Raw genomic sequence first — 26,255 nt, forward strand, 5'->3', positions numbered from 1 at the left:
CTGCCTTTGGTCTGTCCGCGAGTAGGCAACCAAGGCTCAGGACCGTTTATTTCCAGAATTATTGCTGGATTGTTGAACAAAAGCTCCATTTCAAATATCCTACCACTATTTCTTATGGTTGCAAAATGCTGAAGACCTGTTTCTGGAGGATTAGCAATATGTTAATCTCTCTGTAGAAAGAATTAAGTCTGTACACTCGCGGGATGTCTATACAAACTACTGAAGGGAAGAATTCAAAAAGGGGAAGAGCCTTAGGCTAAATTTGAAAAGATATTTAAATGCCATAACTAGACTTCCTTGATTATTGTTAATGGATCACAGAAGATAATAAAAGACAGCTGAAGTTAAATTTAAATGGCAGAGAAATGGAAAATTCTGTTGGCCTGGAATTCATTGATTTGATAATAACCTGAGACCCGATGGAAGTAAGACTTGAGATGGCAACAGATAAACCTGTCTAATCTCCGGAAGAGCCTCTGAGAAATACACCCTCTGACAGATGAATCGGGGCTTCAGGACAAGCTGTGGTAGACACTGTGGAAGTTGCAGCAGCCTCAGGAGGGGGAAGGTGAGCACAGCCCCAGGAGGAGGAGGAGAAAGCATCACGGGTGGCGACGAGAGCAATGCCAGCCGCACTGCGTGTAAGGAGAGACTGAGACTTCTCATGCAGTTTTCATTGTTTTATTTTCCTTCTTTCATGATGAGGCTCTAACAAGCACCTCCAAGTCCCCTTGGGGGCTGGCGCGCACCCCAGCTGCTGGCCCGGCCCTGGTTTCGCCGGCTTCTGGCCACCCTAGCGTCGCCGGCGGCGTGGCCGCTTGTGGGCTGAAGAGTCCTGGGAGCAGCTGGCCTTCCTCTTGGGGCGGCGCCGGGGCCCCCCGGGTGAGCAGTCTGTGCCCTGGCCAGCAGCGGAGGGACCTGCCACCGCCTGCCCCAGCTCCTCACGGGGCTCCTCATGCGCTCTGGGGTCGGGGACAGGAGTGTCCCCCGGGGCGGCGGTAGGGCCAGGGGTGGCCGCGGGGCTGTGCTCCTGCTCCTCGGCAGCGTGGGAGTCCCGGGGCTCCAGCTGCCGCATGAAGCGCTCCCTGCACCGCTCTGCCACGACGGCGACCAGCTGGCGCACAAACGTCACCGTCCGGTGCTCCAGGAAGGGCTGCAGCTTCCGCACCAAGGCCTCCTCGTCCGGCCCGTAGCGGCACAGATGTGCGATGATGGTGGCCTGCGCCAAATCCGCCACCCACCAGCCCTCCCTGTACATCTCCAGGAGCTGCTGCCTCAGCCAGGGCATCAGGGGCTTCTGGATCTCCGTGCGGTCCCGGAAAAGGCGCGCCCAGACACGGGGCAGAAAGCCACCCACGGGCACTGGGTCCGCAGCCCGCTGCTCGTCCTGGTGGCCGGCAACCGATGGACGGGAGGAGTGCTGCCGGATAGTCATCTCCAGAAAATCTTCCTCTGCCCGCACAGAGTAGACGACGGACGTGGCAGTCTGCCTGCAAAGGGGGCACGACGCTTTCCTCTTGGCCCACCGCACAATGCAGCCCAGGCAGAACCGGTGCAGACAGGGGGTCGCATAAGCGGCGCCATCTCGGGTCTCGCCGCAGATGGGGCAGCTCCACTCGCTCTCTTCAGCCATGTTGGCTTGTTGCGGCAGGCTGGGGAGAGCTGAGGACGAGGAGCTGCTCCCCCTCGCTGGCATCACACGCTGCAAAATGGAGACAGGCCCCGGTCACTCACTCTCCCGGCGAGGGGAGGAAGAAATGCCCAGGCCCCTGGCGAAGGACACCCTCGGGCTCCCTGAGCCCCTTCGCCCGCCCCGGGGGGACGCTCCCCCGCACAGCTCACCTCCGCTGCCGCGAGCGCGCCCGGCGGTGCCCGGCTGCCTGACCCAGGCAGGGCCGGGGAAACACAGGGGATGGCTCCGGGACGGGCACCGAGAGCTGCTGCCGGCAGCCCCCAAAGCACCACCCAGCACCCGGAGCAGCCTCGCTCGACCCTCCAGACCTCGCAGACACGCTCGGCAGGAGTCCAGGCAGGAGCCAGACTGGGCGGGGCGCAGGCAGAGCCTGCAGGGAGGGACGTGAGGTCACATTCCATCGCTTGCTGATGTCACAGCCCACCGCACGGTGACGTGGCAGTGGGCCGCCTGTCTCCATGGCGCTTGCCCGTGTCGGGGCCTGGCTGGCACTGGCACTTGTGCAGGTGGAAAATGTAACCGTTCCCCTGTTCCTTGGACGTAGAAACGAGCCACTCTTCTATGGCTTGTACCTGTTCCACTGCAAGCACAAGGGCTCTAGAGAAGACACAGCTGAAGCGCGGCAGATGAGAAGGAGCCGTCAGTAATCCATGTGAGGAAGCTCGAAAGCAGAGGCACAGTTTGCACAGAAAATGCCCTGGTTATGGCCGAAACACAGTTCTCACTGTCAGAGATTTGTGGAGAGTTGCTCATTACAGGGAACTGACGCCCAAAAAGGGTTTCTCTGCGTTCCTTTCCCTGGTCATCACATACAGCTTAAGTTAAATTTAAATGGCAGCACAATGGAAAGTTCTGATGCCTGGAATTCCTCCATTTGATAAGCTGAGAGACACGTTGGAAGTGGCCTTGAGATGGCAATAGCTGGAATAGTAAAATCTCCTGAAAAACCTGTGAGAAATCGACTCTGATGAGTCGGGGCTTCAGGGGAAGCTGTGATGGACAATGTGGGAGTTTCAAAGCTGTTTGTAAGAGGGTTTAGCACCAAGTATAGAAGAATACTTTTTAAAAAAATGGTGGGTTTGAAAAGGATTATTGGATTTGCCAAGTTATGCCAAGGTTTGAAAAACAGTTAAAGCCTGGCTTTAACACCCTGCTTTGTGCATTTCCAACCTCTGGCCCGTGGATCACACCACCCACCTCCAGCTCGCAGAGAGAGAGATCCTGGTGCTCCTTTTTGGGGTAACACTGGCTGTGAAACCAGTGCTGGCACCTGTGAGATCTGAAACCTTGCCATGGCACCACATTCCATAAACAGATTAAAGCCTTTGTTTTACGAGGCAACAACGTTTCGGCTTACCATTTCCCCCACACCTCGAATTAACCCCCTCCAGAATTTGCTCTGCTTTCCTGCATTTTCTGCGTTGGTCACGATTTGCTCCTGTCCCAGAGCAGGCAGAAACACCCCGCAGAGACACAGTCCCAGTGTTGTGAGCTAACGGCATGCCAGCTGGGCCAGGAACGTTTGGATAACAGATTTCCCCGAACGGCCCGAGCCTCCGCTCCCTTCTTCCCCACGCGCTGCCCTCTGACCCACGCTAGCTGCTGCCGCGTCTCCCACTCGTGGCACTTGCCTCACCTCAGCCACCTACGGCCGATTCGGCTTTCCCGTGTGGGCCAAAACGCGGTGCGCAGAGTAATGAGGTGAAGGACAGCACAAGTGTGTGCACCTGGAGTCGCGTGCCACAGCAGCTCTGAGCTGATATGCCAGCAGATGTCACAGCCTCCCCTGACATTCTTGGTCATGCCCAGTACATTCCTCCAACTTCTCCTTCCTTTAGCTTCCAATTTCTTTGCTCTTAGAAAAACACTTTGTGCAGCACAACCAGAGCTCCTGACTAGTTTTTCCTTTATTCGATCTATATCACTCTACAGGAGATCAACCCTGACTTCTGAGCTCTCCTCACCTTCTGAAGACCCACGGTAAGAACGTCGCTGTCTGAACAGGGAAAAGTGCTCCACAATGACACATCCTTTGCACTGCTGTGAAAGAGTTGGGTTCAGTCAGAGCAGTTGTGAGCACCAAAGGACACGGCAGTATAGAAAATTTCCTTCTAGGTAATAAGGAAATAACAGAATAGTCTGCTAAAAGGACAGACATAAATGCTAATGAGCAGGAGAGAGCAGCCGTTACCAGTAAGACACAAGGAGAAGGTTGTGTGCAGAGAAGCAAAAGATGATTGTGTTTGTTGACAGCAAAAGAACACTGAACCAGGTAAAGGTAGCAAAGAACTAGGAAATTAAAGAAGAATTCAGGAAACTATTCTATTGTCCTTTAGGTTTTTATCTTTAAATATAATTCCCTTTCTTTTTTTTTTTTTTTTCCTTTTTTCACAAGGCAGTGAATTCCTTGCCCCAATTGTTGCTTTTGAGCCCAAAAGCTCTCTAAATGGATATTTCTGAGCCCAATATCTCCCCAAACAGGTGTTTCTGAGCACAAAAGCTCCCTAAAAGGGTGTTTTGGAGGCCCAAAAGCTGCCCAAGTGGGTGTTTCTCGGGCCCAAAACCTCCGTAAATTGCCGCTTTTGGCCCCAGGGCTCCCTAAATTGCTCTTTCTCACCTAAAAACCACCCAAAGTCGCAGTTTCTGAGCCCAAAAACTCCCTCAATGGGTCTTTTGGAGCCCAAAGGCTCCCTAAAAGGCTGTTTTGGAGGCCCAAAAGCTGCCTAAGTGGGTGTTTCTCAGGCTAAGAGCTCCCTAAATTGCTGCTTTGGAGCCAAAAACCTCCCTAATTCACTGTTTCTGAGCCCAAAATCTCCCTAAGTCGGTCTTTTGAGCCCCAAAGCTCTCTAAATTGCTGGTTCTTACCCCAAAAGCTCCCTAGGTGGGTGTTTCTGAGCCCCAAAGCCCCCAAATTGGTGTTCCTGAGCCCAAAGTCTCCCTAGCTGGGGGGTTCTGAGGCCCAGAAGCCCCATAACTGGGTATTTCTTGGCCCAAAACCTACCTAAATTGCTCCTGCTGAGCTCCAGAGCTCCCTGCATTGTTTTTGCTGAGCTCAAATGCTGCCTCAACAGATGTTTTGGAGGCCCAAAAGCTGATTAAGTGCCTGTTTCTGAGCCCCAGAGCTCCCTACATTGCTGTTTCTGAGCCCAAAAGCTCCCTAGGTGGGGGTTTCTGACCCCCAGATATCATTAAATTGCTGCGTTTGAACCCAAAAGCTCCCTCCATGGGTCTTTTTGAGCCCAAAACCTCCATAAACAGGGGTTTCTGAGCCCAAAAGCTCCATAAATGGGTGTTTTGGAGGCCCAAAAGCTGCCTAAGGTGGTGTTGCTCAGGCCAAGAGCTCCCTAAATTGCTCGTTTTGAGCCAAGAACCTCCCTAAACCACTGTTTCAGAGCACAAAAGCTCCCTAAATTGACATTTTGGAGCCCCAGAGCTCCCTACATTGCTCGCTCTTAGTGCAAAAGCTCCCCAGCTGGGTGTTTCTGAGCCCCAGATCTCATTCAATTGCTTGTTTTGAGCCCCAAGGTTCCTGAAATTGCTCTTACTCAGCTGAAAACCACCCTAAGGTACTGTTTCTGAGCCCAAAAGCTCCCTAAGTTGGTCTTTTGGAGCCCCAAAACTCCCTCCGTTGCTGTTTCTTAGCACAAAAGCTTCCTAAGTCGCTCCCTGTCTTGGCTTTTCTGAGCCTCAAAGCTCCAAAATGGATGTTCCTTAGCCACAAAGCTCCCTGCAGAGTTTTTCCTGACCTCAAAAGCTCCCTAAAAGGCTGTTTTGGAGGCCCAAAAGCTGCCCAAGTGGGTGTTTCTCAGGCCCAAGACCTCCCTAAATTGCTGCTTTTGGGCCCCAGAGCTCCCTACATTGCTGTTTCTCAGCTGAAAACCACCTTAAGTCGTTGTTTCTGAGCCCAAAAGCTCCCTCAATGGGTCTTTCTGAGCCCAAAAGCTCCCTAAAAGGGTGTTTTGGAGGCCCAAAAGCTGCCCAATTGGGTGTTTCTCAGGCCAAGCGCTCCCTGAGTCGCTGGTTTGGAGTCCCAAAGCTCCCTACATTGCTGTTTCTTAGCCCAAAAGTTCCCTAGGTGGGTGTTTCTGAGCCTCAAATCTATTTAAATTGCTGCTTTTGAACCCCAAAGCTCTCTAAACTGCTGTTTCTTAGCAGAAATCCACCCTAAGTTGCTGTTTCTGAGCCCAAAATCTCCCAAAAAGGCTGTTTTGGAGGCCCAAAAGCTGCCTAAGTGGGTGTTTCCTGGGCCAAGAGCTCCATAAGTTGCTGGTTTGGAGCCCCAGAGCTCCCTAAAGTGCTGTTTCTCAGCTGAAAACAACCCTAACTTGCTGATTCCGAGCCCAAAATCTCCCTCAATGGGACTTTCTGAGGCCAAAATCTCCCCAGACAGGTGTTTCTGAGCACAGAAGCTGCCTAAAAGGGTGTTTTGGAGGCCCAAAAGCTGCCCAAGTGGGTGTTTCTCAGGCCCAAGACCTCCCTAAATTGCCGCTTTTGGCCCCAGAGCTCCCTACATTGCTGTTTCTCACCTAAAAACCACCCAAAGTCGCAGTTTCTGAGCCCAAAAACTCCCTCAATGGGTCTTTTGGAGCCCAAAGGCTCCCTAAAAGGGTGTTTTGGAGGCCCAAAAGCTGCCGAAGTGGGTGTTTCTCAGGCCCAAGACCTCCCTAAATTGCTGCTTTTGGGCCCCAGAGCTCCCTACACTGCTGTTTCTCAGCTGAAAACCACCTTAAGTCGTTGTTTCTGAGCCCAAAAGCTCCCTCAATGGGTCTTTCTGAGCCCAAAAGCTCCCTAAAAGGCTGTTTTGGAGGCCCAAAAGCTGCCCAAGTGGGTGTTTCTCAGGCCAAGCGCTCCCTGAGTCGCTGGTTTGGAGTCCCAAAGCTCCCTACATTGCTGTTTCTTAGCCCAAAAGTTCCCTAGGTGGGTGTTTCTGAGCCTCAAATCTATTTAAATTGCTGCTTTTGAACCCCAAAGCTCCCTAAACTGCTGTTTCTTAGCAGAAATCCACCCTAAGTTGCTGTTTCTGAGCCCAAAATCTCCCAAAAAGGCTGTTTTGGAGGCCCAAAAGCTGCCTAAGTGGGTGTTTCCTGGGCCAAGAGCTCCATAAGTTGCTGGTTTGGAGCCCCAGAGCTCCCTAAAGTGCTGTTTCTCAGCTGAAAACAACCCTAACTTGCTGATTCCGAGCCCAAAATCTCCCTCAATGGGACTTTCTGAGGCCAAAATCTCCCCAGACAGGTGTTTCTGAGCACAGAAGCTGCCTAAAAGGGTGTTTTGGAGGCCCAAAAGCTGCCCAAGTGGGTGTTTCTCAGGCTAAGAGCTCCCTAAATTGCTGCTTTGGAGCCAAAAACCTCCCTAATTCACTGTTTCTGAGCCCAAAATCTCCCTAAGTCGGTCTTTTGAGCCCCAAAGCTCTCTAAATTGCTGGTTCTTACCCCAAAAGCTCCACCCTAAGGTGCTGTTTCTGAGCCCAAAAGCTCCCTAAGTTGGTCTTTTGGAGCCCCAAAACTCCCTCCGTTGCTGTTTCTTAGCACAAAAGCTTCCTAAGTCGCTCCCTGCCTTGGCTTTTCTGAGCCTCAAAGCTCCAAAATGGATGTTTCTTAGCCACAAAGCTCCCTGCAGTTTTTCCTGACCTCAAAAGCTCCCTAAAAGGCTGTTTTGGAGGCCTAAAAGCTGCCCAAGTGGGTGTTTGTTAGGCCCAAGACCTCCCTAAATTGCCGCTTTTGGCCCCAGAGCTCCCTACATTGCTGTTTCTCACCTAAAAACCACCCGCAGTCGCAGTTTCTGAGCCCAAAAGCTCCCTCAATGGGTCTTTTGGAGCCCAAAGGCTCCCTAAAAGGCTGTTTTGGAGGCCCAAAAGCTGCCGAAGTGGGTGTTTCTCGGGCCAAGAGCTCCCTAAATTGCTGCTTTGGAGCCAAAAACCTCCCTAAGTCACTGTTTCTGAGCCCAAAAGCTCCCTATATTGACATTTTGGAGCCCCAGAGCTCCCTAAATTGCTGTTTCTTAGCACAAAAGCTCCCCGGGTGGGGGTTTCTGAGCCCCAAATCTCTTTAAATTGCTGGTTTTGAGCCCAAAAGATCCCTAAATAGGTGTTTCTGAGCCCCAAAGCTCCCAAAAAGGCTGTTTTGGAGGCCCAAAAGCTGCCTAAGTGGGTGTTTCCTGGGCCAAGAGCTCCATAAGTTGCTGGTTTGGAGCCCCAGAGCTCCCTAAAGTGCTGTTTCTCAGCTGAAAACAACCCTAACTTGCTGATTCCAAGCCCAAAATCTCCCTCAATGGGACTTTCTGAGGCCAAAATCTCCCCAGACAGGTGTTTCTGAGCACAAAAGCTCCCTAAAAGGGTGTTTTGGAGGCCCAAAAGCTGCCCAAGTGGGTGTTTCTCAGGCCCAAGACCTCCCTAAATTGCTGCTTTTGGGCCCCAGAGCTCCCTACATTGCTGTTTCTCAGCTGAAAACCACCTTAAGTCGTTGTTTCTGAGCCCAAAAGCTCCCTCAATGGGTCTTTCTGAGCCCAAAACATCCCTAAAAGGGTGTTTTGGAGGCCCAAAAGCTGCCGAAGTGGGTGTTTCCTGGGCCAAGAGCTCCCTACATTGCTGCTTTTGAGTGAAAAACCTCCCTAAGTCACTGTTTCTGAGCCCAAAATCTCCCTAAATCAACAATTTGGAGCCCACAGCTCCCTAAATTGCTGTTTCTGAGCCCAAAAGGTCCCCAGGTGAGTGTTTTTGAGCCCCAAATCTCATTCAGTTGCTGCTTTTGAGCCCAAAATCTCCCTAAAAGGCTGTTTTGGAGGCCCAAAAGCTGCCTAAGTGGGTGTTTCTCAGGCCAAGCGCTCCCTGAGTCGCTGCTTTGGAGTCCCAAAGCTCCCTACATTGCTGTTTCTTAGCCCAAAAGTTCCCTAGGTGGGTGTTTCTGAGCCTCAAATCTATTTAAATTGCTGCTTTTGAACCCCAAAGCTCCCTAAACTGCTGTTTCTTAGCGGAAATCCACCCTAAGTTGCTGTTTCTGAGCGAAAATCTCCCTAAAAGGCTGTTTTGGAGGCCCAAAAGCTGCCGAAGTGGGTGTTTCTCGGGCCAAGAGCTCCCTAAATTGCTGCTTTGGAGCCAAAAACCTCCCTAAGTCACTGTTTCTGAGCCCAAAAGCTCCCTATATTGACATTTTGGAGCCCCAGAGCTCCCTAAATTGCTGTTTCTTAGCACAAAAGCTCCCCGGGTGGGGGTTTCTGAGCCCCAAATCTCTTTAAATTGCTGGTTTTGAGCCCAAAAGATCCCTAAAGAGGTGTTTCTGAGCCCCAAAGCTCCCAAAAAGGGTGGTTAGGAGGCCCAAAAGCTGCCTAAGTGGGTGTTTCTCAGGCTAAGAGCTCCCTAAATTGCTGCTTTGGAGCCAAAAACCTCCCTAAGTCACTGTTTCTGAGCCCAAAATCTACCTAAGTCGGTCTTTTGAGCCCCAAAGCTCCCTAAATTGCTGGTTCTTACCCCAAAAGCTCCCTAGGTGGGTGTTTCTGAGCCCCAAAGCCCCCAAATTGGTGTTCCTGAGCCCAAAGTCTCCCTAGCTGGGGGGTTCTGAGGCCCAGAAGCCCCATAACTGGGTATTTCTTGGCCCAAAACCTACCTAAATTGCTCCTGCTGAGCTCCAGAGCTCCCTGCATTGTTTTTGCTGAGCTCAAATGCTGCCTCAACAGATGTTTTGGAGGCCCAAAAGCTGATTAAGTGCCTGTTTCTGAGCCCCAGAGCTCCCTACATTGCTGTTTCTGAGCCCAAAAGCTCCCTAGGTGGGGGTTTCTGACCCCCAGATATCATTAAATTGCTGCGTTTGAACCCAAAAGCTCCCTCAATGGGTCTTTTTGAGCCCAAAACCTCCATAAACAGGGGTTTCTGAGCCCAAAAGCTCCATAAATGGGTGTTTTGGAGGCCCAAAAGCTGCCTAAGGTGGTGTTGCTCAGGCCAAGAGCTCCCTAAATTGCTCGTTTTGAGCCAAGAACCTCCCTAAACCACTGTTTCTGAGCACAAAAGCTCCCTAAATCGACATTTTGGAGCCCCAGAGCTCCCTACATTGCTCGCTCTTAGTGCAAAAGCTCCCCAGCTGGGTGTTTCTGAGCCCCAAATCTCATTCAATTGCTCGTTTTGAGCCCCAAAGCTCTTGAAATTGCTCTTACTTAGCTGAAAACCACCCTAAGGTGCTGTTTCTGAGCCCAAAAGCTCCCCAAAAGGCTGTTTTGGAGGCCCAAAAGCTGCCTAAGTGGGTGTTTCCTGGGCCAAGAGCTCCATAAGTTGCTGGTTTGGAGCCCCAGAGCTCCCTAAAGTGCTGTTTCTCAGCTGAAAACAACCCTAACTTGCTGATTCCGAGCCCAAAATCTCCCTCAATGGGACTTTCTGAGGCCAAAATCTCCCCAGACAGGTGTTTCTGAGCACAGAAGCTGCCTAAAAGGGTGTTTTGGAGGCCCAAAAGCTGCCCAAGTGGGTGTTTCTCAGGCCCAAGACCTCCCTAAATTGCCGCTTTTGGCCCCAGAGCTCCCTACATTGCTGTTTCTCACCTAAAAACCACCCAAAGTCGCAGTTTCTGAGCCCAAAAACTCCCTCAATGGGTCTTTTGGAGCCCAAAGGCTCCCTAAAAGGGTGTTTTGGAGGCCCAAAAGCTGCCGAAGTGGGTGTTTCTCAGGCCCAAGACCTCCCTAAATTGCTGCTTTTGGGCCCCAGAGCTCCCTACACTGCTGTTTCTCAGCTGAAAACCACCTTAAGTCGTTGTTTCTGAGCCCAAAAGCTCCCTCAATGGGTCTTTCTGAGCCCAAAAGCTCCCTAAAAGGCTGTTTTGGAGGCCCAAAAGCTGCCCAAGTGGGTGTTTCTCAGGCCAAGCGCTCCCTGAGTCGCTGGTTTGGAGTCCCAAAGCTCCCTACATTGCTGTTTCTTAGCCCAAAAGTTCCCTAGGTGGGTGTTTCTGAGCCTCAAATCTATTTAAATTGCTGCTTTTGAACCCCAAAGCTCCCTAAACTGCTGTTTCTTAGCAGAAATCCACCCTAAGTTGCTGTTTCTGAGCCCAAAATCTCCCAAAAAGGCTGTTTTGGAGGCCCAAAAGCTGCCTAAGTGGGTGTTTCCTGGGCCAAGAGCTCCATAAGTTGCTGGTTTGGAGCCCCAGAGCTCCCTAAAGTGCTGTTTCTCAGCTGAAAACAACCCTAACTTGCTGATTCCGAGCCCAAAATCTCCCTCAATGGGACTTTCTGAGGCCAAAATCTCCCCAGACAGGTGTTTCTGAGCACAGAAGCTGCCTAAAAGGGTGTTTTGGAGGCCCAAAAGCTGCCCAAGTGGGTGTTTCTCAGGCTAAGAGCTCCCTAAATTGCTGCTTTGGAGCCAAAAACCTCCCTAATTCACTGTTTCTGAGCCCAAAATCTCCCTAAGTCGGTCTTTTGAGCCCCAAAGCTCTCTAAATTGCTGGTTCTTACCCCAAAAGCTCCACCCTAAGGTGCTGTTTCTGAGCCCAAAAGCTCCCTAAGTTGGTCTTTTGGAGCCCCAAAACTCCCTCCGTTGCTGTTTCTTAGCACAAAAGCTTCCTAAGTCGCTCCCTGCCTTGGCTTTTCTGAGCCTCAAAGCTCCAAAATGGATGTTTCTTAGCCACAAAGCTCCCTGCAGTTTTTCCTGACCTCAAAAGCTCCCTAAAAGGCTGTTTTGGAGGCCCAAAAGCTGCCCAAGTGGGTGTTTCTCAGGCCCAAGACCTCCCTAAATTGCTGCTTTGGAGCCAAAAACCTCCCTAAGTCACTGTTTCTGAGCCCAAAATCTACCTAAGTCGGTCTTTTGAGCCCCAAAGCTCCCTAAATTGCTGGTTCTTACCCCAAAAGCTCCCTAGGTGGGTGTTTCTGAGCCCCAAAGCCCCCAAATTGGTGTTCCTGAGCCCAAAGTCTCCCTAGCTGGGGGGTTCTGAGGCCCAGAAGCCCCATAACTGGGTATTTCTTGGCCCAAAACCTACCTAAATTGCTCCTGCTGAGCTCCAGAGCTCCCTGCATTGTTTTTGCTGAGCTCAAATGCTGCCTCAACAGATGTTTTGGAGGCCCAAAAGCTGATTAAGTGCCTGTTTCTGAGCCCCAGAGCTCCCTACATTGCTGTTTCTGAGCCCAAAAGCTCCCTAGGTGGGGGTTTCTGACCCCCAGATATCATTAAATTGCTGCGTTTGAACCCAAAAGCTCCCTCAATGGGTCTTTTTGAGCCCAAAACCTCCATAAACAGGGGTTTCTGAGCCCAAAAGCTCCATAAATGGGTGTTTTGGAGGCCCAAAAGCTGCCTAAGGTGGTGTTGCTCAGGCCAAGAGCTCCCTAAATTGCTCGTTTTGAGCCAAGAACCTCCCTAAACCACTGTTTCTGAGCACAAAAGCTCCCTAAATCGACATTTTGGAGCCCCAGAGCTCCCTACATTGCTCGCTCTTAGTGCAAAAGCTCCCCAGCTGGGTGTTTCTGAGCCCCAAATCTCATTCAATTGCTCGTTTTGAGCCCCAAAGCTCTTGAAATTGCTCTTACTTAGCTGAAAACCACCCTAAGGTGCTGTTTCTGAGCCCAAAAGCTCCCTAAGTTGGTCTTTTGGAGCCCCAAAACTCCCTCCGTTGCTGTTTCTTAGCACAAAAGCTTCCTAAGTCGCTCCCTGCCTTGGCTTTTCTGAGCCTCAAAGCTCCAAAATGGATGTTTCTTAGCCACAAAGCTCCCTGCAGTTTTTCCTGACCTCAAAAGCTCCCTAAAAGGCTGTTTTGGAGGCCCAAAAGCTGCCCAAGTGGGTGTTTCTCAGGCCCAAGACCTCCCTAAATTGCCGCTTTTGGCCCCAGAGCTCCCTACATTGCTGTTTCTCACCTAAAAACCACCCGCAGTCGCAGTTTCTGAGCCCAAAAGCTCCCTCAATGGGTCTTTTGGAGCCCAAAGGCTCCCTAAAAGGCTGTTTTGGAGGCCCAAAAGCTGCCGAAGTGGGTGTTTCTCGGGCCAAGAGCTCCCTAAATTGCTGCTTTGGAGCCAAAAACCTCCCTAAGTCACTGTTTCTGAGCCCAAAAGCTCCCTATATTGACATTTTGGAGCCCCAGAGCTCCCTAAATTGCTGTTTCTTAGCACAAAAGCTCCCCGGGTGGGGGTTTCTGAGCCCCAAATCTCTTTAAATTGCTGGTTTTGAGCCCAAAAGATCCCTAAATAGGTGTTTCTGAGCCCCAAAGCTCCCAAAAAGGCTGTTTTGGAGGCCCAAAAGCTGCCTAAGTGGGTGTTTCCTGGGCCAAGAGCTCCATAAGTTGCTGGTTTGGAGCCCCAGAGCTCCCTAAAGTGCTGTTTCTCAGCTGAAAACAACCCTAACTTGCTGATTCCAAGCCCAAAATCTCCCTCAATGGGACTTTCTGAGGCCAAAATCTCCCCAGACAGGTGTTTCTGAGCACAAAAGCTCCCTAAAAGGGTGTTTTGGAGGCCCAAAAGCTGCCCAAGTGGGTGTTTCTCAGGCCCAAGACCTCCCTAAATTGCTGCTTTTGGGCCCCAGAGCTCCCTACATTGCTGTTTCTCAGCTGAAAACCACCTTAAGTCGTTGTTTCTGAGCCCAAAAGCTCCCTCAATGGGTCTTTCTGAGCCCAAAACATCCCTAAAAGGGTGTTTTGGAGGCCCAAAAGCTGCCGAAGTGGGTGTTTCCTGGGCCAAGAGCTCCCTACATTGCTGCTTTTGAGTGAAAAACCTCCCTAAGTCACTGTTTCTGAGCCCAAAATCTCCCTAAATCAACAATTTGGAGCCCACAGCTCCCTAAATTGCTGTTTCTGAGCCCAAAAGGTCCCCAGGTGAGTGTTTTTGAGCCCCAAATCTCATTCAGTTGCTGCTTTTGAGCCCAAAATCTCCCTAAAAGGCTGTTTTGGAGGCCCAAAAGCTGCCTAAGTGGGTGTTTCTCAGGCCAAGCGCTCCCTGAGTCGCTGCTTTGGAGTCCCAAAGCTCCCTACATTGCTGTTTCTTAGCCCAAAAGTTCCCTAGGTGGGTGTTTCTGAGCCTCAAATCTATTTAAATTGCTGCTTTTGAACCCCAAAGCTCCCTAAACTGCTGTTTCTTAGCGGAAATCCACCCTAAGTTGCTGTTTCTGAGCGAAAATCTCCCTAAAAGGCTGTTTTGGAGGCCCAAAAGCTGCCGAAGTGGGTGTTTCTCGGGCCAAGAGCTCCCTAAATTGCTGCTTTGGAGCCAAAAACCTCCCTAAGTCACTGTTTCTGAGCCCAAAAGCTCCCTATATTGACATTTTGGAGCCCCAGAGCTCCCTAAATTGCTGTTTCTTAGCACAAAAGCTCCCCGGGTGGGGGTTTCTGAGCCCCAAATCTCTTTAAATTGCTGGTTTTGAGCCCAAAAGATCCCTAAATAGGTGTTTCTGAGCCCCAAAGCTCCCAAAAAGGGTGGTTAGGAGGCCCAAAAGCTGCCTAAGTGGGTGTTTCTCAGGCTAAGAGCTCCCTAAATTGCTGCTTTGGAGCCAAAAACCTCCCTAAGTCACTGTTTCTGAGCCCAAAATCTACCTAAGTCGGTCTTTTGAGCCCCAAAGCTCCCTAAATTGCTGGTTCTTACCCCAAAAGCTCCCTAGGTGGGTGTTTCTGAGCCCCAAAGCCCCCAAATTGGTGTTCCTGAGCCCAAAGTCTCCCTAGCTGGGGGGTTCTGAGGCCCAGAAGCCCCATAAATGGGTATTTCTTGGCCCAAAACCTACCTAAATTGCTCCTGCTGAGCTCCAGAGCTCCCTGCATTGTTTTTGCTGAGCTCAAATGCTGCCTCAACAGATGTTTTGGAGGCCCAAAAGCTGATTAAGTGCCTGTTTCTGAGCCCCAGAGCTCCCTACATTGCTGTTTCTGAGCCCAAAAGCTCCCTAGGTGGGGGTTTCTGACCCCCAGATATCATTAAATTGCTGCGTTTGAACCCAAAAGCTCCCTCAATGGGTCTTTTTGAGCCCCAAACCTCCATAAACAGGGGTTTCTGAGCCCAAAAGCTCCATAAATGGGTGTTTTGGAGGCCCAAAAGCTGCCTAAGGTGGTGTTGCTCAGGCCAAGAGCTCCCTAAATTGCTCGTTTTGAGCCAAGAACCTCCCTAAACCACTGTTTCTGAGCACAAAAGCTCCCTAAATCGACATTTTGGAGCCCCAGAGCTCCCTACATTGCTCGCTCTTAGTGCAAAAGCTCCCCAGCTGGGTGTTTCTGAGCCCCAAATCTCATTCAATTGCTCGTTTTGAGCCCCAAAGCTCTTGAAATTGCTCTTACTTAGCTGAAAACCACCCTAAGGTGCTGTTTCTGAGCCCAAAAGCTCCCTAAGTCGCTCCCTGCCTTGGCTTTTCTGAGCCTCAAAGCTCCAAAATGGATGTTTCTTAGCCACAAAGCTCCCTGCAGTTTTTCCTGACCTCAAAAGCTCCCTAAAAGGCTGTTTTGGAGGCCCAAAAGCTGCCCAAGTGGGTGTTTGTTAGGCCCAAGACCTCCCTAAATTGCCGCTTTTGGCCCCAGAGCTCCCTACATTGCTGTTTCTCACCTAAAAACCACCCGCAGTCGCAGTTTCTGAGCCCAAAAGCTCCCTCAATGGGTCTTTTGGAGCCCAAAGGCTCCCTAAAAGGCTGTTTTGGAGGCCCAAAAGCTGCCGAAGTGGGTGTTTCTCGGGCCAAGAGCTCCCTAAATTGCTGCTTTGGAGCCAAAAACCTCCCTAAGTCACTGTTTCTGAGCCCAAAAGCTCCCTATATTGACATTTTGGAGCCCCAGAGCTCCCTAAATTGCTGTTTCTTAGCACAAAAGCTCCCCGGGTGGGGGTTTCTGAGCCCCAAATCTCTTTAAATTGCTGGTTTTGAGCCCAAAAGATCCCTAAATAGGTGTTTCTGAGCCCCAAAGCTCCCAAAAAGGGTGGTTAGGAGGCCCAAAAGCTGCCTAAGTGGGTGTTTCTCAGGCTAAGAGCTCCCTAAATTGCTGCTTTGGAGCCAAAAACCTCCCTAAGTCACTGTTTCTGAGCCCAAAATCTACCTAAGTCGGTCTTTTGAGCCCCAAAGCTCCCTAAATTGCTGGTTCTTACCCCAAAAGCTCCCTAGGTGGGTGTTTCTGAGCCCCAAAGCCCCCAAATTGGTGTTCCTGAGCCCAAAGGCTCCCTAGCTGGGGGGGTCTGAGGCCCAGAAGCCCCATAAATGGGTATTTCTTGGCCCAAAACCTACCTAAATTGCTCCTGCTGAGCTCCAGAGCTCCCTGCATTGTTTTTGCTGAGCTCAAATGCTGCCTCAACAGATGTTTTGGAGGCCCAAAAGCTGATTAAGTGCCTGTTTCTGAGCCCCAGAGCTCCCTACATTGCTGTTTCTGAGCCCAAAAGCTCCCTAGGTGGGGGTTTCTGACCCCCAGATATCATTAAATTGCTGCGTTTGAACCCAAAAGCTCCCTCAATGGGTCTTTTTGAGCCCAAAACCTCCATAAACAGGGGTTTCTGAGCCCAAAAGCTCCATAAATGGGTGTTTTGGAGGCCCAAAAGCTGCCTAAGGTGGTGTTGCTCAGGCCAAGAGCTCCCTAAATTGCTCGTTTTGAGCCAAGAACCTCCCTAAACCACTGTTTCTGAGCACAAAAGCTCCCTAAATCGACATTTTGGAGCCCCAGAGCTCCCTACATTGCTCGCTCTTAGTGCAAAAGCTCCCCAGCTGGGTGTTTCTGAGCCCCAAATCTCATTCAATTGCTCGTTTTGAGCCCCAAAGCTCTTGAAATTGCTCTTACTTAGCTGAAAACCACCCTAAGGTGCTGTTTCTGAGCCCAAAAGCTCCCTAAGTTGGTCTTTTGGAGCCCCTAAACTCCCTCCGTTGCTGTTTCTTAGCACAAAAGCTCCCTAAGTCGCTCCCTGCCTTGGCTTTTCTGAGCCTCAAAGCTCCAAAATGGATGTTTCTTAGCCACAAAGCTCCCTGCAGTTTTTCCTGACCTCAAAAGCTCCCTAAAAGGCTGTTTTGGAGGCCCAAAAGCTGCCCAAGTGGGTGTTTGTTAGGCCCAAGACCTCCCTAAATTGCCGCTTTTGGCCCCAGAGCTCCCTACATTGCTGTTTCTCACCTAAAAACCACCCGCAGTCGCAGTTTCTGAGCCCAAAAGCTCCCTCAATGGGTCTTTTGGAGCCCAAAGGCTCCCTAAAAGGCTGTTTTGGAGGCCCAAAAGCTGCCGAAGTGGGTGTTTCTCGGGCCAAGAGCTCCCTAAATTGCTGCTTTGGAGCCAAAAACCTCCCTAAGTCACTGTTTCTGAGCCCAAAAGCTCCCTATATTGACATTTTGGAGCCCCAGAGCTCCCTAAATTGCTGTTTCTTAGCACAAAAGCTCCCCGGGTGGGGGTTTCTGAGCCCCAAATCTCTTTAAATTGCTGGTTTTGAGCCCAAAAGATCCCTAAATAGGTGTTTCTGAGCCCCAAAGCTCCCAAAAAGGGTGGTTAGGAGGCCCAAAAGCTGCCTAAGTGGGTGTTTCTCAGGCTAAGAGCTCCCTAAATTGCTGCTTTGGAGCCAAAAACCTCCCTAAGTCACTGTTTCTGAGCCCAAAATCTACCTAAGTCGGTCTTTTGAGCCCCAAAGCTCCCTAAATTGCTGGTTCTTACCCCAAAAGCTCCCTAGGTGGGTGTTTCTGAGCCCCAAAGCCCCCAAATTGGTGTTCCTGAGCCCAAAGGCTCCCTAGCTGGGGGGTTCTGAGGCCCAGAAGCCCCATAACTGGGTATTTCTTGGCCCAAAACCTACCTAAATTGCTCCTGCTGAGCTCCAGAGCTCCCTGCATTGTTTTTGCTGAGCTCAAATGCTGCCTCAACAGATGTTTTGGAGGCCCAAAAGCTGATTAAGTGCCTGTTTCTGAGCCCCAGAGCTCCCTACATTGCTGTTTCTGAGCCCAAAAGCTCCCTAGGTGGGGGTTTCTGACCCCCAGATATCATTAAATTGCTGCGTTTGAACCCAAAAGCTCCCTCAATGGGTCTTTTTGCGCCCCAAACCTCCATAAACAGGGGTTTCTGAGCCCAAAAGCTCCATAAATGGGTGTTTTGGAGGCCCAAAAGCTGCCTAAGGTGGTGTTGCTCAGGCCAAGAGCTCCCTAAATTGCTCGTTTTGAGCCAAGAACCTCCCTAAACCACTGTTTCTGAGCACAAAAGCTCCCTAAATCGACATTTTGGAGCCCCAGAGCTCCCTACATTGCTCGCTCTTAGTGCAAAAGCTCCCCAGCTGGGTGTTTCTGAGCCCCAAATCTCATTCAATTGCTCGTTTTGAGCCCCAAAGCTCTTGAAATTGCTCTTACTTAGCTGAAAACCACCCTAAGGTGCTGTTTCTGAGCCCAAAAGCTCCCTAAGTTGGTCTTTTGGAGCCCCAAAACTCCCTCCGTTGCTGTTTCTTAGCACAAAAGCTTCCTAAGTCGCTCCCTGCCTTGGCTTTTCTGAGCCTCAAAGCTCCAAAATGGATGTTTCTTAGCCACAAAGCTCCCTGCAGTTTTTCCTGACCTCAAAAGCTCCCTAAAAGGCTGTTTTGGAGGCCCAAAAGCTGCCCAAGTGGGTGTTTGTTAGGCCCAAGACCTCCCTAAATTGCCGCTTTTGGCCCCAGAGCTCCCTACATTGCTGTTTCTCACCTAAAAACCACCCGCAGTCGCAGTTTCTGAGCCCAAAAGCTCCCTCAATGGGTCTTTTGGAGCCCAAAGGCTCCCTAAAAGGCTGTTTTGGAGGCCCAAAAGCTGCCGAAGTGGGTGTTTCTCGGGCCAAGAGCTCCCTAAATTGCTGCTTTGGAGCCAAAAACCTCCCTAAGTCACTGTTTCTGAGCCCAAAAGCTCCCTATATTGACATTTTGGAGCCCCAGAGCTCCCTAAATTGCTGTTTCTTAGCACAAAAGCTCCCCGGGTGGGGGTTTCTGAGCCCCAAATCTCTTTAAATTGCTGGTTTTGAGCCCAAAAGATCCCTAAATAGGTGTTTCTGAGCCCCAAAGCTCCCAAAAAGGGTGGTTAGGAGGCCCAAAAGCTGCCTAAGTGGGTGTTTCTCAGGCTAAGAGCTCCCTAAATTGCTGCTTTGGAGCCAAAAACCTCCCTAAGTCACTGTTTCTGAGCCCAAAATCTACCTAAGTCGGTCTTTTGAGCCCCAAAGCTCCCTAAATTGCTGGTTCTTACCCCAAAAGCTCCCTAGGTGGGTGTTTCTGAGCCCCAAAGCCCCCAAATTGGTGTTCCTGAGCCCAAAGGCTCCCTAGCTGGGGGGTTCTGAGGCCCAGAAGCCCCATAACTGGGTATTTCTTGGCCCAAAACCTACCTAAATTGCTCCTGCTGAGCTCCAGAGCTCCCTGCATTGTTTTTGCTGAGCTCAAATGCTGCCTCAACAGATGTTTTGGAGGCCCAAAAGCTGATTAAGTGCCTGTTTCTGAGCCCCAGAGCTCCCTACATTGCTGTTTCTGAGCCCAAAAGCTCCCTAGGTGGGGGTTTCTGACCCCCAGATATCATTAAATTGCTGCGTTTGAACCCAAAAGCTCCCTCAATGGGTCTTTTTGCGCCCCAAACCTCCATAAACAGGGGTTTCTGAGCCCAAAAGCTCCATAAATGGGTGTTTTGGAGGCCCAAAAGCTGCCTAAGGTGGTGTTGCTCAGGCCAAGAGCTCCCTAAATTGCTCGTTTTGAGCCAAGAACCTCCCTAAACCACTGTTTCTGAGCACAAAAGCTCCCTAAATCGACATTTTGGAGCCCCAGAGCTCCCTACATTGCTCGCTCTTAGTGCAAAAGCTCCCCAGCTGGGTGTTTCTGAGCCCCAAATCTCATTCAATTGCTCGTTTTGAGCCCCAAAGCTCTTGAAATTGCTCTTACTTAGCTGAAAACCACCCTAAGGTGCTGTTTCTGAGCCCAAAAGCTCCCTAAGTTGGTCTTTTGGAGCCCCAAAACTCCCTCCGTTGCTGTTTCTTAGCACAAAAGCTTCCTAAGTCGCTCCCTGCCTTGGCTTTTCTGAGCCTCAAAGCTCCAAAATGGATGTTTCTTAGCCACAAAGCTCCCTGCAGTTTTTCCTGACCTCAAAAGCTCCCTAAAAGGCTGTTTTGGAGGCCCAAAAGCTGCCCAAGTGGGTGTTTCTCAGGCCCAAGACCTCCCTAAATTGCCGCTTTTGGCCCCAGAGCTCCCTACATTGCTGTTTCTCACCTAAAAACCACCCGCAGTCGCAGTTTCTGAGCCCAAAAGCTCCCTCAATGGGTCTTTTGGAGCCCAAAGGCTCCCTAAAAGGCTGTTTTGGAGGCCCAAAAGCTGCCGAAGTGGGTGTTTCTCGGGCCAAGAGCTCCCTAAATTGCTGCTTTGGAGCCAAAAACCTCCCTAAGTCACTGTTTCTGAGCCCAAAAGCTCCCTATATTGACATTTTGGAGCCCCAGAGCTCCCTAAATTGCTGTTTCTTAGCACAAAAGCTCCCCGGGTGGGGGTTTCTGAGCCCCAAATCTCTTTAAATTGCTGGTTTTGAGCCCAAAAGATCCCTAAATAGGTGTTTCTGAGCCCCAAAGCTCCCAAAAAGGCTGTTTTGGAGGCCCAAAAGCTGCCTAAGTGGGTGTTTCTCAGGCCAAGCGCTCCCTGAGTCGCTGCTTTGGAGTCCCAAAGCTCCCTACATTGCTGTTTCTTAGCCCAAAAGTTCCCTAGGTGGGTGTTTCTGAGCCTCAAATCTATTTAAATTGCTGCTTTTGAACCCCAAAGCTCCCTAAACTGCTGTTTCTTAGCGGAAATCCACCCTAAGTTGCTGTTTCTGAGCGAAAATCTCCCTAAAAGGCTGTTTTGGAGGCCCAAAAGCTGCCGAAGTGGGTGTTTCTCGGGCCAAGAGCTCCCTAAATTGCTGCTTTGGAGCCAAAAACCTCCCTAAGTCACTGTTTCTGAGCCCAAAAGCTCCCTATATTGACATTTTGGAGCCCCAGAGCTCCCTAAATTGCTGTTTCTTAGCACAAAAGCTCCCCGGGTGGGGGTTTCTGAGCCCCAAATCTCTTTAAATTGCTGGTTTTGAGCCCAAAAGATCCCTAAATAGGTGTTTCTGAGCCCCAAAGCTCCCAAAAAGGGTGGTTAGGAGGCCCAAAAGCTGCCTAAGTGGGTGTTTCTCAGGCTAAGAGCTCCCTAAATTGCTGCTTTGGAGCCAAAAACCTCCCTAAGTCACTGTTTCTGAGCCCAAAATCTACCTAAGTCGGTCTTTTGAGCCCCAAAGCTCCCTAAATTGCTGGTTCTTACCCCAAAAGCTCCCTAGGTGGGTGTTTCTGAGCCCCAAAGCCCCCAAATTGGTGTTCCTGAGCCCAAAGTCTCCCTAGCTGGGGGGTTCTGAGGCCCAGAAGCCCCATAAATGGGTATTTCTTGGCCCAAAACCTACCTAAATTGCTCCTGCTGAGCTCCAGTGCTCCCTGCATTGTTTTTGCTGAGCTCAAATGCTGCCTCAACAGATGTTTTGGAGGCCCAAAAGCTGATTAAGTGCCTGTTTCTGAGCCCCAGAGCTCCCTACATTGCTGTTTCTGAGCCCAAAAGCTCCCTAGGTGGGGGTTTCTGACCCCCAGATATCATTAAATTGCTGCGTTTGAACCCAAAAGCTCCCTCCATGGGTCTTTTTGCGCCCCAAACCTCCATAAACAGGGGTTTCTGAGCCCAAAAGCTCCATAAATGGGTGTTTTGGAGGCCCAAAAGCTGCCTAAGGTGGTGTTGCTCAGGCCAAGAGCTCCCTAAATTGCTCGTTTTGAGCCAAGAACCTCCCTAAACCACTGTTTCTGAGCACAAAAGCTCCCTAAATCGACATTTTGGAGCCCCAGAGCTCCCTACATTGCTCGCTCTTAGTGCAAAAGCTCCCCAGCTGGGTGTTTCTGAGCCCCAAATCTCATTCAATTGCTCGTTTTGAGCCCCAAAGCTCTTGAAATTGCTCTTACTTAGCTGAAAACCACCCTAAGGTGCTGTTTCTGAGCCCAAAAGCTCCCTAAGTTGGTCTTTTGGAGCCCCAAAACTCCCTCCGTTGCTGTTTCTTAGCACAAAAGCTTCCTAAGTCGCTCCCTGCCTTGGCTTTTCTGAGCCTCAAAGCTCCAAAATGGATGTTTCTTAGCCACAAAGCTCCCTGCAGTTTTTCCTGACCTCAAAAGCTCCCTAAAAGGCTGTTTTGGAGGCCCAAAAGCTGCCCAAGTGGGTGTTTGTTAGGCCCAAGACCTCCCTAAATTGCCGCTTTTGGCCCCAGAGCTCCCTACATTGCTGTTTCTCACCTAAAAACCACCCGCAGTCGCAGTTTCTGAGCCCAAAAGCTCCCTCAATGGGTCTTTTGGAGCCCAAAGGCTCCCTAAAAGGCTGTTTTGGAGGCCCAAAAGCTGCCGAAGTGGGTGTTTCTCGGGCCAAGAGCTCCCTAAATTGCTGCTTTGGAGCCAAAAACCTCCCTAAGTCACTGTTTCTGAGCCCAAAAGCTCCCTATATTGACATTTTGGAGCCCCAGAGCTCCCTAAATTGCTGTTTCTTAGCACAAAAGCTCCCCGGGTGGGGGTTTCTGAGCCCCAAATCTCTTTAAATTGCTGGTTTTGAGCCCAAAAGATCCCTAAATAGGTGTTTCTGAGCCCCAAAGCTCCCAAAAAGGGTGGTTAGGAGGCCCAAAAGCTGCCTAAGTGGGTGTTTCTCAGGCTAAGAGCTCCCTAAATTGCTGCTTTGGAGCCAAAAGCCTCCCTAAGTCACTGTTTCTGAGCCCAAAATCTACCTAAGTCGGTCTTTTGAGCCCCAAAGCTCCCTAAATTGCTGGTTCTTACCCCAAAAGCTCCCTAGGTGGGTGTTTCTGAGCCCCAAAGCCCCCAAATTGGTGTTCCTGAGCCCAAAGTCTCCCTAGCTGGGGGGTTCTGAGGCCCAGAAGCCCCATAAATGGGTATTTCTTGGCCCAAAACCTACCTAAATTGCTCCTGCTGAGCTCCAGAGCTCCCTGCATTGTTTTTGCTGAGCTCAAATGCTGCCTCAACAGATGTTTTGGAGGCCCAAAAGCTGATTAAGTGCCTGTTTCTGAGCCCCAGAGCTCCCTACATTGCTGTTTCTGAGCCCAAAAGCTCCCTAGGTGGGGGTTTCTGACCCCCAGATATCATTAAATTGCTGCGTTTGAACCCAAAAGCTCCCTCAATGGGTCTTTTTGAGCCCAAAACCTCCATAAACAGGGGTTTCTGAGCCCAAAAGCTCCATAAATGGGTGTTTTGGAGGCCCAAAAGCTGCCTAAGGTGGTGTTGCTCAGGCCAAGAGCTCCCTAAATTGCTCGTTTTGAGCCAAGAACCTCCCTAAACCACTGTTTCTGAGCACAAAAGCTCCCTAAATCGACATTTTGGAGCCCCAGAGCTCCCTACATTGCTCGCTCTTAGTGCAAAAGCTCCCCAGCTGGGTGTTTCTGAGCCCCAAATCTCATTCAATTGCTCGTTTTGAGCCCCAAAGCTCTTGAAATTGCTCTTACTTAGCTGAAAACCACCCTAAGGTGCTGTTTCTGAGCCCAAAAGCTCCCTAAGTTGGTCTTTTGGAGCCCCAAAACTCCCTCCGTTGCTGTTTCTTAGCACAAAAGCTCCCTAAGTCGCTCCCTGCCTTGGCTTTTCTGAGCCTCAAAGCTCCAAAATGGATGTTTCTTAGCCACAAAGCTCCCTGCAGTTTTTCCTGACCTCAAAAGCTCCCTAAAAGGCTGTTTTGGAGGCCCAAAAGCTGCCCAAGTGGGTGTTTGTTAGGCCCAAGACCTCCCTAAATTGCCGCTTTTGGCCCCAGAGCTCCCTACATTGCTGTTTCTCACCTAAAAACCACCCGCAGTCGCAGTTTCTGAGCCCAAAAGCTCCCTCAATGGGTCTTTTGGAGCCCAAAGGCTCCCTAAAAGGCTGTTTTGGAGGCCCAAAAGCTGCCGAAGTGGGTGTTTCTCGGGCCAAGAGCTCCCTAAATTGCTGCTTTGGAGCCAAAAACCTCCCTAAGTCACTGTTTCTGAGCCCAAAAGCTCCCTATATTGACATTTTGGAGCCCCAGAGCTCCCTAAATTGCTGTTTCTTAGCACAAAAGCTCCCCGGGTGGGGGTTTCTGAGCCCCAAATCTCTTTAAATTGCTGGTTTTGAGCCCAAAAGATCCCTAAATAGGTGTTTCTGAGCCCCAAAGCTCCCAAAAAGGGTGGTTAGGAGGCCCAAAAGCTGCCTAAGTGGGTGTTTCTCAGGCTAAGAGCTCCCTAAATTGCTGCTTTGGAGCCAAAAACCTCCCTAAGTCACTGTTTCTGAGCCCAAAATCTACCTAAGTCGGTCTTTTGAGCCCCAAAGCTCCCTAAATTGCTGGTTCTTACCCCAAAAGCTCCCTAGGTGGGTGTTTCTGAGCCCCAAAGCCCCCAAATTGGTGTTCCTGAGCCCAAAGTCTCCCTAGCTGGGGGGTTCTGAGGCCCAGAAGCCCCATAACTGGGTATTTCTTGGCCCAAAACCTACCTAAATTGCTCCTGCTGAGCTCCAGAGCTCCCTGCATTGTTTTTGCTGAGCTCAAATGCTGCCTCAACAGATGTTTTGGAGGCCCAAAAGCTGATTAAGTGCATGTTTCTGAGCCCCAGAGCTCCCTACATTGCTGTTTCTGAGCCCAAAAGCTCCCTAGGTGGGGGTTTCTGACCCCCAGATATCATTAAATTGCTGCGTTTGAACCCAAAAGCTCCCTCAATGGGTCTTTTTGAGCCCCAAACCTCCATAAACAGGGGTTTCTGAGCCCAAAAGCTCCATAAATGGGTGTTTTGGAGGCCCAAAAGCTGCCTAAGGTGGTGTTGCTCAGGCCAAGAGCTCCCTAAATTGCTCGTTTTGAGCCAAGAACCTCCCTAAACCACTGTTTCTGAGCACAAAAGCTCCCTAAATCGACATTTTGGAGCCCCAGAGCTCCCTACATTGCTCGCTCTTAGTGCAAAAGCTCCCCAGCTGGGTGTTTCTGAGCCCCAAATCTCATTCAATTGCTCGTTTTGAGCCCCAAAGCTCTTGAAATTGCTCTTACTTAGCTGAAAACCACCCTAAGGTGCTGTTTCTGAGCCCAAAAGCTCCCTAAGTTGGTCTTTTGGAGCCCCAAAACTCCCTCCGTTGCTGTTTCTTAGCACAAAAGCTTCCTAAGTCGCTCCCTGCCTTGGCTTTTCTGAGCCTCAAAGCTCCAAAATGGATGTTTCTTAGCCACAAAGCTCCCTGCAGTTTTTCCTGACCTCAAAAGCTCCCTAAAAGGCTGTTTTGGAGGCCCAAAAGCTGCCCAAGTGGGTGTTTGTTAGGCCCAAGACCTCCCTAAATTGCCGCTTTTGGCCCCAGAGCTCCCTACATTGCTGTTTCTCACCTAAAAACCACCCGCAGTCGCAGTTTCTGAGCCCAAAAGCTCCCTCAATGGGTCTTTTGGAGCCCAAAGGCTCCCTAAAAGGCTGTTTTGGAGGCCCAAAAGCTGCCGAAGTGGGTGTTTCTCGGGCCAAGAGCTCCCTAAATTGCTGCTTTGGAGCCAAAAACCTCCCTAAGTCACTGTTTCTGAGCCCAAAAGCTCCCTATATTGACATTTTGGAGCCCCAGAGCTCCCTAAATTGCTGTTTCTTAGCACAAAAGCTCCCCGGGTGGGGGTTTCTGAGCCCCAAATCTCTTTAAATTGCTGGTTTTGAGCCCAAAAGATCCCTAAATAGGTGTTTCTGAGCCCCAAAGCTCCCAAAAAGGGTGGTTAGGAGGCCCAAAAGCTGCCTAAGTGGGTGTTTCTCAGGCTAAGAGCTCCCTAAATTGCTGCTTTGGAGCCAAAAACCTCCCTAAGTCACTGTTTCTGAGCCCAAAATCTACCTAAGTCGGTCTTTTGAGCCCCAAAGCTCCCTAAATTGCTGGTTCTTACCCCAAAAGCTCCCTAGGTGGGTGTTTCTGAGCCCCAAAGCCCCCAAATTGGTGTTCCTGAGCCCAAAGGCTCCCTAGCTGGGGGGTTCTGAGGCCCAGAAGCCCCATAACTGGGTATTTCTTGGCCCAAAACCTACCTAAATTGCTCCTGCTGAGCTCCAGAGCTCCCTGCATTGTTTTTGCTGAGCTCAAATGCTGCCTCAACAGATGTTTTGGAGGCCCAAAAGCTGATTAAGTGCCTGTTTCTGAGCCCCAGAGCTCCCTACATTGCTGTTTCTGAGCCCAAAAGCTCCCTAGGTGGGGGTTTCTGACCCCCAGATATCATTAAATTGCTGCGTTTGAACCCAAAAGCTCCCTCAATGGGTCTTTTTGCGCCCCAAACCTCCATAAACAGGGGTTTCTGAGCCCAAAAGCTCCATAAATGGGTGTTTTGGAGGCCCAAAAGCTGCCTAAGGTGGTGTTGCTCAGGCCAAGAGCTCCCTAAATTGCTCGTTTTGAGCCAAGAACCTCCCTAAACCACTGTTTCTGAGCACAAAAGCTCCCTAAATCGACATTTTGGAGCCCCAGAGCTCCCTACATTGCTCGCTCTTAGTGCAAAAGCTCCCCAGCTGGGTGTTTCTGAGCCCCAAATCTCATTCAATTGCTCGTTTTGAGCCCCAAAGCTCTTGAAATTGCTCTTACTTAGCTGAAAACCACCCTAAGGTGCTGTTTCTGAGCCCAAAAGCTCCCTAAGTTGGTCTTTTGGAGCCCCAAAACTCCCTCCGTTGCTGTTTCTTAGCACAAAAGCTTCCTAAGTCGCTCCCTGCCTTGGCTTTTCTGAGCCTCAAAGCTCCAAAATGGATGTTTCTTAG

This window comes from Strix aluco, chromosome 27 (assembly GCF_031877795.1).
Source record: "Strix aluco isolate bStrAlu1 chromosome 27, bStrAlu1.hap1, whole genome shotgun sequence".
In the NCBI taxonomy this organism is placed as follows: Eukaryota; Metazoa; Chordata; class Aves; order Strigiformes; family Strigidae; genus Strix; species Strix aluco.